The 10,057-nt window shown below is 36.6% G+C and overlaps 1 non-coding gene across 1 annotated transcript; it reads right to left on the bottom strand.

Moving 5' to 3' along the window:
- Positions 1 to 8,857: 8,857 nt before the first annotated feature.
- TRNAD-GUC (transfer RNA aspartic acid (anticodon GUC)) lies at positions 8,858 to 8,929 on the bottom strand. Its single transcript has one exon. It is a non-coding gene; the product is annotated as a tRNA-Asp (tRNA).
- Between the last annotated feature and the right edge of the window lie 1,128 nt (positions 8,930 to 10,057).

Here is a 10,057-nt window from a genome sequence, read left to right as displayed (position 1 = left end):
AGCCCCAGGTTCCTGACCAATCCCCTGTCAAATCTGTGGTTAGAAATATGGTTAATAAATTGGAAAACCCCAGTCTTGGTGTCGATGGTGCTAGCATTAGCAATAGCCCTGCAATGATCCTCAGATCTGGAACCCCCATCCAATCGGTCTCCTCTTCATTTGCAAGACTTATCTCTGATACTAACACCATCGATCCCTTGACTCCATCTTCGCTCAAAGAACTAGAGGACGGTCATATCATAGAAGTTATATATGCCAATAAGGGTCTAGATGAAATTATGCCTAGCACTATGCTCCCGGACTTTCCAGGCTCCTAGTTGTCTAGGTCCGACATAGGAGGAAATGTAGTTACTAGAGCTGAACCTCCCGAAACCAGTGAAGATGATGAGGATTCTATGAAAGGGCACTCCCTTAATAAAAAAAAAAGATAGGCTCGTGGGCTCCAAAAACAAGAAGAAGTCTGGCGATCAACAATGATCTCCCAACCAGCCCCCCGTAAACCCTCCTCTTTGATGAAATACATACCCTGGAACATTCGAGGCCTTGAGTCGCCCAACAGAAAATTTGTCATTAAAAGGTTTTTGGACTTGCATAAAAACTTAGATTTTCTGATGTTACAAGAGCTTAAGTCTGTTGGGTTCTCCCTTGACAAAACGCTTGACTTCATTTGGCAAGATGCTATCAAAATCTGTACCAACCACCCGAGAGGTAAAGGAGGAGTTGGACTCCTTCTTGCCCCTAAATGGGTAATGTACCTCAAGGATAAAGGGACTTCCCCCTGTAATAGAGTAGCCTGGGCTACCTTTGAGGTTAAGGGTTCTTGCTTCGGCATATGCTCCATTTATGCATCTAAAGATTATAAGGAAAGAATATCCCTCTGGAATTGGCTAACTTCCCTCCCAAATATTCCTTGGGTCATGGCCGGGGATTTTAATATGACTGAATCCCAAAATGACAAGGCTAGGGGACTTCCGTTTGAATGGAAAAACGTAGAAAAGCCTCATTGGGATAGATTCAAACAACATCTACAACTATTTGACCCCCTGGAAGGTTCCAAACCTGATACCCCCAACCTATGGCACACCTGGTGCAATTTTCAACAAAACACTAATAGGATCTACTCTAGGTTAGATAGGTTCTATGCTAATAAAGACTTCTTCTCCTTTTCCCCCAACCAGTTTGGGAATGTGGTTGTAGTCTTACCAACTACCTTGTCTGACCACTTCCCCATTCTAGCCATTATCAACATCAGGAACTCCATCCACCCTAGCCACCCTCGCAATAAGAAATTCTTGCTCAATACCCCCTTGTTGCAAGATGAGGATGTCTTGCATGCCATCAAATTAATTAGACTCTTCAATCTGCAACTGCATCTCCCCCAATCCCCCATGAATATATGGCAGAGGAACATTTCCTCCTAGCAGAATCTTCTCCAGACCATTGGCTAGAAGAAAGCCAAGGACTTCAGACTCGTAGAAAAAACTCTTACTCTTCGACTCCACTCCCTAGAGCATGATATTCAATTTCAACCTTCCTCCCCTACCTTGGCAAAGCAGGTCACCGAGGCTAGAGATATCCTTAGAAAGCACCAGTGGGTTAAAATCAAAGGTGCCTTCATCAAAGCCCGCAACCACTGGCTTCAATTTGGTGATAAGGGCTCTAAAATATTCTTTAAACTACTCAAACAAAAATAGAACAGGGAAAAAATTGATAGAATAACTATAGATGATAAGGAACTCCTAGATATCAATGACATCAAAGAAGCCTTTGAAATTTTTTACAAGACTCTGTTTACCTCTGAGGATAATGAGACTGCGGCAAATGCCCGTACCAAGTGTAGGACCATTATTCCTAATAGAATCTCTAAGGATGAATCCACCCTCCTCAAAGCTAAGCTAACCGTGCAAGAAATCAAGGATGCCATTAAAACTCTTAAGGATAACAAGGCCACAGGCCCTAATGGGCTTCCTATTGAATTCTACAAAGCTAACATTGATTGGATCTCCATCGACCTCTATGATATCTATAATGAAGCCCTTGCCACTGGCACTCTGGGGGAATCCATAAATAGGGGTATTATTAAACTTATCCCTAAAGAAGGGGACAAAGCCCTGATTAAAAACTGGAGGCCAATTACCCTCCTTAACGTCTCCTACAAAATCATGGCCAAAGCCTTAGCCTCCTGCCTTGAGAAGATCCTCCCCAAATTCATCTGCTCCACCCAAACAGGCTTCATTAAAGGCAGATACATCTTGGAGAATCTTGTAACGAGTTAGGAATCCATGGAATGGGCCAGAACCTCAGACCAAGACGCCACCATTTTCCTTGTCGATTTTGAGAAAGCATATGACAGGGTAGAATGGAACTTCATCCTCATGATGCTCTCAGCCTTTGGCTTTCCTAGCGAGTTTTGTGAATATATTTGAATCCTCCTCAAGGATGCATCCGACCTGGTTCAAGTCAATGGAACCCTCTCCCATCCTATTCCCCTATCTAGATCAATAAGGCAGGGTTGCCCCCTTGCCCCTACTCTATTTGTCATTGCTTCTGACGCCCTGTATTATCTCCTTAGAGATGACACTCTCTCCCCCCGTGTCCAAGGCATTACCCTGCCAGACGACTCTGAACTGATTAACATCCAGTTTGTTGATGATACCTCGTTCTTCCTAAAGCTCTCAAGACATAATATTGACTCGCTTAATCAAAAACTTGACATTTTCCGTAGAGCATCCAGAGCCCGGATATCCAGGACAAAATCCATCCTACTTGGATGGAAAGATAATCCCCCGGACTGGCTTCACCAGTTTGGCTATGCGTGGGGAGGACCTACTAAACTAGTTCGTTATCTTGGCATCCCCTTCTCAATATCTCCCTCTCTTAAGGACATGCGGGGCTGGGTTAGGGAAAAAATAGATAGTAAACTCAACAAGTGGGACAATGGGGTCCTATCCCTTGCTGGCAGGATTCAAGTTTGCCAAAAAATCCTATCTTCATACAATATCTATTACTCCTCGGTATGGATGTTTAGCAACTACCAAATCTTTGAAATCCAAAGAGCTATCAGACAGTTCCTTTGGTCGGGTGGGAAGGGTAAAAGGAAAGCCCACACGATCAAATGGACCTGGTGCCACTTAGATAAAGAACTTGGTGGGCTGGGCCTTAAGGATCTTAGGCTGCAAGGCATCTCCCTTGTTGCCAAATGGATATTTCACTCACTGGAAGGACAAGAACACTAGAAAATCCTCATCAGAAACAACATTCAAAATGGTGTTCCTAAAAATGCCAAAACGTGGAAAGCTCTCCCACTCAGCGACCTAATAGCTGGCAGTTTTCCTATGTCTATCCAAGGCACCTGGGTGTTTAAATCCATCTAGAAATCCTGGGAGCATGTGCGTGGTCAAATTAACAACTCGAGCATCAACCCTGACAACTCCCTACACAGTGAAAGGTCAATATGGTGGAACCTGCATCACAACTCCAAACCCCTTGCTTTAACCCAAGGTTGCTCTGCTAAGCACTAGCATAACAAAGGAATTAAGTACATTATGGATATCCTTGAATATGATAACCTTATTAGCTGGGAGGCTCTTAGCACTAAATATGATCTCCCTGCATCACATAAAAAGACATACAATATGATTAAAAATGCATGCGTTCCTTTTAACCTCCCCAAAAACACCCAAGTAGATGCCCATAGATACCTCTCATTCCTATGGAAGGATGGCTCCACCCTCCCTAAAATCAAAGCCAAATCTATCTATACCCTGCTAAACAGTGACTTCTCAATGATCGAACACATCAACAAATTGTGGTATGTTGACCATACCCCCCACACTTGGCAGAAAACCTTTGAGAAGCTTTGGCGATCCCCCATTCCCCCTAAAATTCAATGCTTCAGATGGCAACTCATTTTAGACAGACTACCCGTTAGGAATAAATCTACTGAGTATGATCGGTGCTTTGTCTGCAGAAAACCTGAGACCGCGCGTCACATATTCTTTGATTGCCCCTTTGCTAGAGAAATTTGGCTTTTGTTTGGAATATCTATTGCAGAATCTATTTTTACTCTTGATATTGTTACTGGTTTTATTCATGGACTGCGGAAGGATACTAATCTTGTTTGGAAAATCTTATCTTCCTACATTCTCTGGTTTATTTGGAAAATTAGAGATGAGGAGAAGTTCCAAGGCATTACAAGGGAACGTACTGAGTTTTTCAAAAAACTCACACATTACAAAATTGTTGTGCAAGTCTGTTTTGTGATGAACCTCGAGAGAAACAAGCTACTGCGATTCCTGAAAGATGGCAGAGCAACCATGTTTGTTCATGAGATGCTAAAACGAGTACGAATGGGCTAGAATCGCAGAGAACCAGACCTCGTTTGACAAAGCGGTGAAGAAGCTGGTAAAGGATCTACAGGACAGTAGGCCTTCCCCCTTCAACAAGATTGAGATGTGCTCCCAGATCCTAGCAAGAAAGAAGGTGGTCTGGATGGAAGGAGAACAAGGCTGGACTACATGGCTGGAGGATCAGGATGAGATCCTCCAATACTGAACTATTTTGCTATGTCCCCTCTTTTTGGCTAGAGCGATAATTGTATATAATCCTTTCTCTAGTTCTTCAGTTTGGCGGCGGTGGCCCTGCCCCCAGCTCACTAGTTTTGTATAAACTCTACGTCTAAGTTTTCTTTGGACTCTCGATATTTAATACGAAAAAAAAAAAAGAATAGAAGTTCATATCATAATATTATTCAAAGATCATATCAACATCTATAATTAAAATTGACCATATGATTGAAAAACATCTATTGAAATTAAATATAAAATTAAAAAACAAAATAAATTTATTAAATTTTATTGTAATACAGCTTATATTGACATACAATTAGACTTCGCTTGTATAATAAAATTATAAAATAATCCTAGATACTATTAACAATCTATAAATGAAAGCAAATCTATAACTTAATACTCGAAGATGCACAAATTTATAGTTTATTATTCATTTATCTTCCTACATAGAAATCTACTTTATTTTCCCCCATTAAGCATGATCACTAGCTAAGAATTACAGTTTCAAGAAGAAGGGTCAGCCTTAAACCACACACACTAAGCAACATATTAAACCTAGAGAATGCTAGTCAATTCTGACTGTTTAATACTTTTAAACCTGGAAGTGTATTCTTAGTGTGATCACACACATTAAGCAACATATTAAACCTAAAAAATGTGAGTCAACTGTGAGTGTTTAACACTTTTAAGTGTAGAAGTCTAAGCTTAATGTGTGTGATTTAAGTTGTTCCCAAAAAAGACTCCATATCATTGTTGAAACAACATGAGCAAAGATGACCCTTGCCCTTGCACATCGTCAAATAGAAAGCTGCTTCTGAACGTCAAGAATGGCCTGAGCCGAGTGCCTCAGCTGATGGGTCTCCTCCTCGGTGAAGTGAAAGTTCTGAGCGCTAAGAACCCCTTTTCTTCCAATCAACGAAGGCATGCTAAGAAAAACCTCATCTTTGATCTTATGAAACCCCTTGGCCAACGCAGACATTGCATGTATTCTCCTTTGGTTACGCAGCAAACTCTTGACCAAGTTAGCAGCAGAGTACCCAATGGCCCAACAAGTACACCTCTTGAGTTCAATAACCTCATAAGCTATATCAACAACAGTCCGATGAATATATAGCTCGGCTATCATGAAGAGGAGTTCCCGATTGTCTTGTCCAGAAAGCGGCCATTGATGAGAGCCAAAGATCTGCGGAGCTTCGCCTCGGGTCCCAAGCGAAAAAACCACATGAGCCTCCAGACTAGAGGGGGCGTCAAAATCCTCAACATGGTGATCTCCGTGGCGTCCTCAAACGCTCTGCCAAATTCCCTCGCTTTTGCTCCACCGCCAGCCAAACAGCCCGGGTTGTGTCCTAGCGTTAGCGCGTCCTGAAGATCTATTGGGTTATCGAGCTCAAGGGGTATATTCGTTGGGCTATTGGGTATTCTGCGCCTGCTAACCTGGTCAGAAGTTTTCTGCGTAACCAGAGGAGAATACATCCGGTGTCTGTGCTGGCCAAGGGGTTTCATGGGATTGAAGATGAGGTTTTTCTTAGCCTGCCTTCGTTGATTGGAAGAAGAGGGGTTCTTAGTGCTTGACTGAGGAGGAGATCCAGCCGCTCTCTATTTGAGGAGGAGCAAGGGCAAGGAATAGGATCATCTTTGTTGAGGTTTCAACTATGCTGTAATTCTTAGCTAAGAAAATGTTTAATGAGGGGAGAATAAGGTATATTTACAGGCAGGAATTTAAAGGAATAAATGATTTATTCTTTTTAGAAGATTTTCTTGTTAGGTTAATGATATTGAGTGATTTGATTTATAGGTAGTATTTCGGATTATTTTATATTTTTATTATATCATTGTTGTTCAATTGATAGGTGTTGATACCATCTTTGAATAATAATATTATGATATCAGTTTTTTGGGATCATATTTCTTAGGATATGATGTTTAATGAGGGGAGAACAAAGCATATTTTTTTAAGAACAAAAGAAAAATAAAGATTAGATTTATTTTTCTATTAATAAGAGGGAAGAGATTTACTTTTAGGTTAATAGAGTTGAGTGATTTAATTTATAACTAAGTTATAATATATCAAATTATTTAATATTTTTTATTTTTATAGTCAGAATCTAATTGTATATCAATTTACAAGGTGTACTGTAATAAAATCTAATATGTTTATTTTGTTTTTAATTTTAAAATATAATTTTTTAGATTTTTTTTCAATATGTGGAGTGAATTTAATTATAAGTGTTGATACGATCTTTGAATAATATTATGATATCGACTTCTCTAGATTATAATTCTTACTAACAATGAATAATGAGGGGAGAATAAAGTATATTTCTATGTAGGAAAATAGAAAAAGAATAAAAAATAGATTTATTCTTCTATTAGTAATAGCTATGAGATTGACATTTAGGTCAATAATTTTAGGTGATTTGATTTAGGTAGTAAATGAGATTTTTTTATGTTATAGAATATAAGATTATTTCATATTTCTATTATATGGTATGTCCAACTGTACTTCAATATAAGGTGTATTAAAATAAAATTGAGTATATTTCTTTTGTTTTGTTTTTTACATTTAATTTTGTTAAAATTTTGAAGCATGTCTCATATTTGTGTATGTTATTATTGGAAGCTTGTATCAACATCTATTGTTAAAATTGAATTTGTATAGATTGACAAAAAAATCTAATGAAATAAAAATTTTATGTCAAAAAAAAAAAATTATTGTAATACATATTATATTGAAGTAAATATTATTTTTTTGTACATTAATATTAGAATATTGTAGCAAAACCTCTCATTAAAATTTACTCTATATAGATTTTTTGAAACTTTTTAATAAAATTAAATTTAAAACTAAAAAAGAATACATTGAATTTTATTCTAATTTACATATTATTTTGAACTGCATCTTATTTTTCTATACATAATTATTATAAGATTGAATCAACAACTATCATTAAAATTGATTCTATATAGATTGAAAAAAATTAACAAAATTAAATTTAAAACTCAAAACAAAATAAATTATATTCAATTTTATTCTAATCTCATATACTACCTTTAAATTATATTTCCTAATATCATAAAAGAAAATCTCTTACATATTTCTAATAGACGAATAAACCTATATTTTTATTATTCCTTTATTTTCCTACATAACAATATACTTTATTCTCTACTCATAAGAATTATCAATAATAATTATAGTCCAAGGAATTTGATATCATAATATTAATCAAAGATCATAATATAATTATTCAAAGATAGTATCAACACCTATTATCAAAATTATTCCATTAAGATAAATAAAAAAACTCTATATAGATTTTGAATATAACCCATTTAATAGAAATATGAAACAGTCGAATATACTATAATATGAAATGATCCCATACACTACCTATAATCAAATCACTCAACATCATTAACTTAAATGAAAAATCTCCTGATAGAAGAATAAATATATTCTTCATTCTATTTTCCTACGTAGAAATATTTGTGATTCTATTTTCCTACGTAGAAATATATGTGAGTGCTTGAGATGATGTGTCTCCTCCTCGATCAAGTGAAAATTCACAACACTAAGAACCCCTCTTCTTCCAATCAATGCAGGCTAAGACCAAAAAAATAGTTCAATTTATATTATCTCTTTGGTAACATTGTTTTGGCAATCATTTCAAATTGATACGTGTATCATTTATTCAGCATATAACTTTATTTCTGAATGGATATTAATAGGATTGAGGAAGAAGAGAATTAAGACTTGAGTAATGAGGAGGCAATGCAAATATGTTTGAATTTAACAATTCTTCGTTAAAAATTAAATATTAGTAAATTATGTAACTAATTTTTAATAATTATAATTTCTTAAGATTTTAAGAATTGCTTGTTAATGAGTAAGAGGAGGTGGTTCTAATCACTATAATTATATGTTGGGCTTGATTAAATTACTATTAGTCTTTTATTTTTTTCATATGAGTGGTACCACTCATGTTAGTCACTCTAAAAATGACAACTACACTAATACACAAGTATTCCTCAAATCATTGTTTAAACTAAGATCTATTTTTTCATATGAGATCAAAACACCCAAAAATATAATAAACCAACTAATAATAAATTTAGACCAAAATATTACTACATCCTTAAATCCTTAAACACTTGAATAAGACTTTTTCAATTATAAAATGTTTAAATCAATATTATTTTATTGACAGCCTGTTGACTGCTCTCAATTTGTAATTTTCTTGCGTTGTTTAAAACTAATACTCTAGATGGCAATCAGAAAACTTTTACGCCGTTGCCGGGGATCGAACCCGGGTCACCCGCGTGACAGGCGGGAATACTCACCACTATACTACAACGACAGACAGGTGACCTTCGAATTTCACAGTTTGTTTACTTTCAGTAAATAGACAATTCTTTTGATTGCTATTAACAAGCAGTTTGAATGTGTGTACAAATTGCCATTTATTTTGTTAGTCTTCCATCACCATTCATCATTCCTTCCCATGCACCATTCCCTTTCACCGCCATCATTAATATATCATGAATGCAAAAGTTTATATTATAAAAGTTAGATATTATGAAATGGGTGCCGTCAAATCGTAATGAGTGCAATGACCAACTGAAATACGAAAGACAAATTTTCTAGGCGTTGAATTTTTTGGCCTCTCATTAATGTCTGTCTTCAAGTTGACACCAAACTCGGAAAAAATCTTGTGTAAAATATCCAATTTGTTCGTAAGCTCGATCCCCTTGAATGAGGCTTTTATAATTCTGGTGTAAAATATCCAATTTGTTGGCTGGGCCGTTGGCTGTCTTATTGGAAGGATTTAATAAACTAGCAATTGCATCTTGGTGTGCAATGAGTGTGCGGAAGAGGTGTAGAAGGTTGATTGAAAAAAAAAAATTGCTCTATTTTTTTCATATTTGAATAGTACATGAGGTCGATTGATATGACATGATGTTGTTTGTGCAGCGAAGGTCTCAATGGAGAAGTGATAGCTTCAAATTAACTATGCATCCACTTACAAGGATCCAATAATAACTGAAACAAAATTTTTATATCGAGAAGATAATCAAGTTTCATTGCCAACAAACTCATAAGTTTGAGCGAAAGACAGTTGGGTAAAGAGATAGAGATAGAGCTAGAGATAGAGATGGAGAATGAGGAGAGGAATATGGATAGGAGGAGAGAGATATGAAGAGATAGAGAGAGAGGGGAGAGGAATGGATAGAGATGAAAGAGAAAAATAAATAGAGAGAAAGGGAGAGATATAGTGGTAGAGAGAGATAGAGTTAATTAGATAGAGATAACTAGATAGAGATAGAGGGATAAATGAAAGAAGTGATAGGGAGAGATAGATATAGAGAGGAAAAGAGATTAAATATAGAGGCCTAGAGAAAGAGAGAGAGAGAGGGGGAGAGAGAGAGAGAGAGAGATAGGGAAGCACAGAGGAAGAGGGGAAAATAGATAGAGAGAGAGAGAGGTA

Source organism: Cryptomeria japonica, chromosome 9 (assembly GCF_030272615.1).
Source record: "Cryptomeria japonica chromosome 9, Sugi_1.0, whole genome shotgun sequence".
Lineage (NCBI taxonomy): Eukaryota > Viridiplantae > Streptophyta > Pinopsida > Cupressales > Cupressaceae > Cryptomeria > Cryptomeria japonica.
Note: the sequence above shows the minus strand (reverse complement) of the source record. Positions and strands in the feature narration are given on the sequence as shown.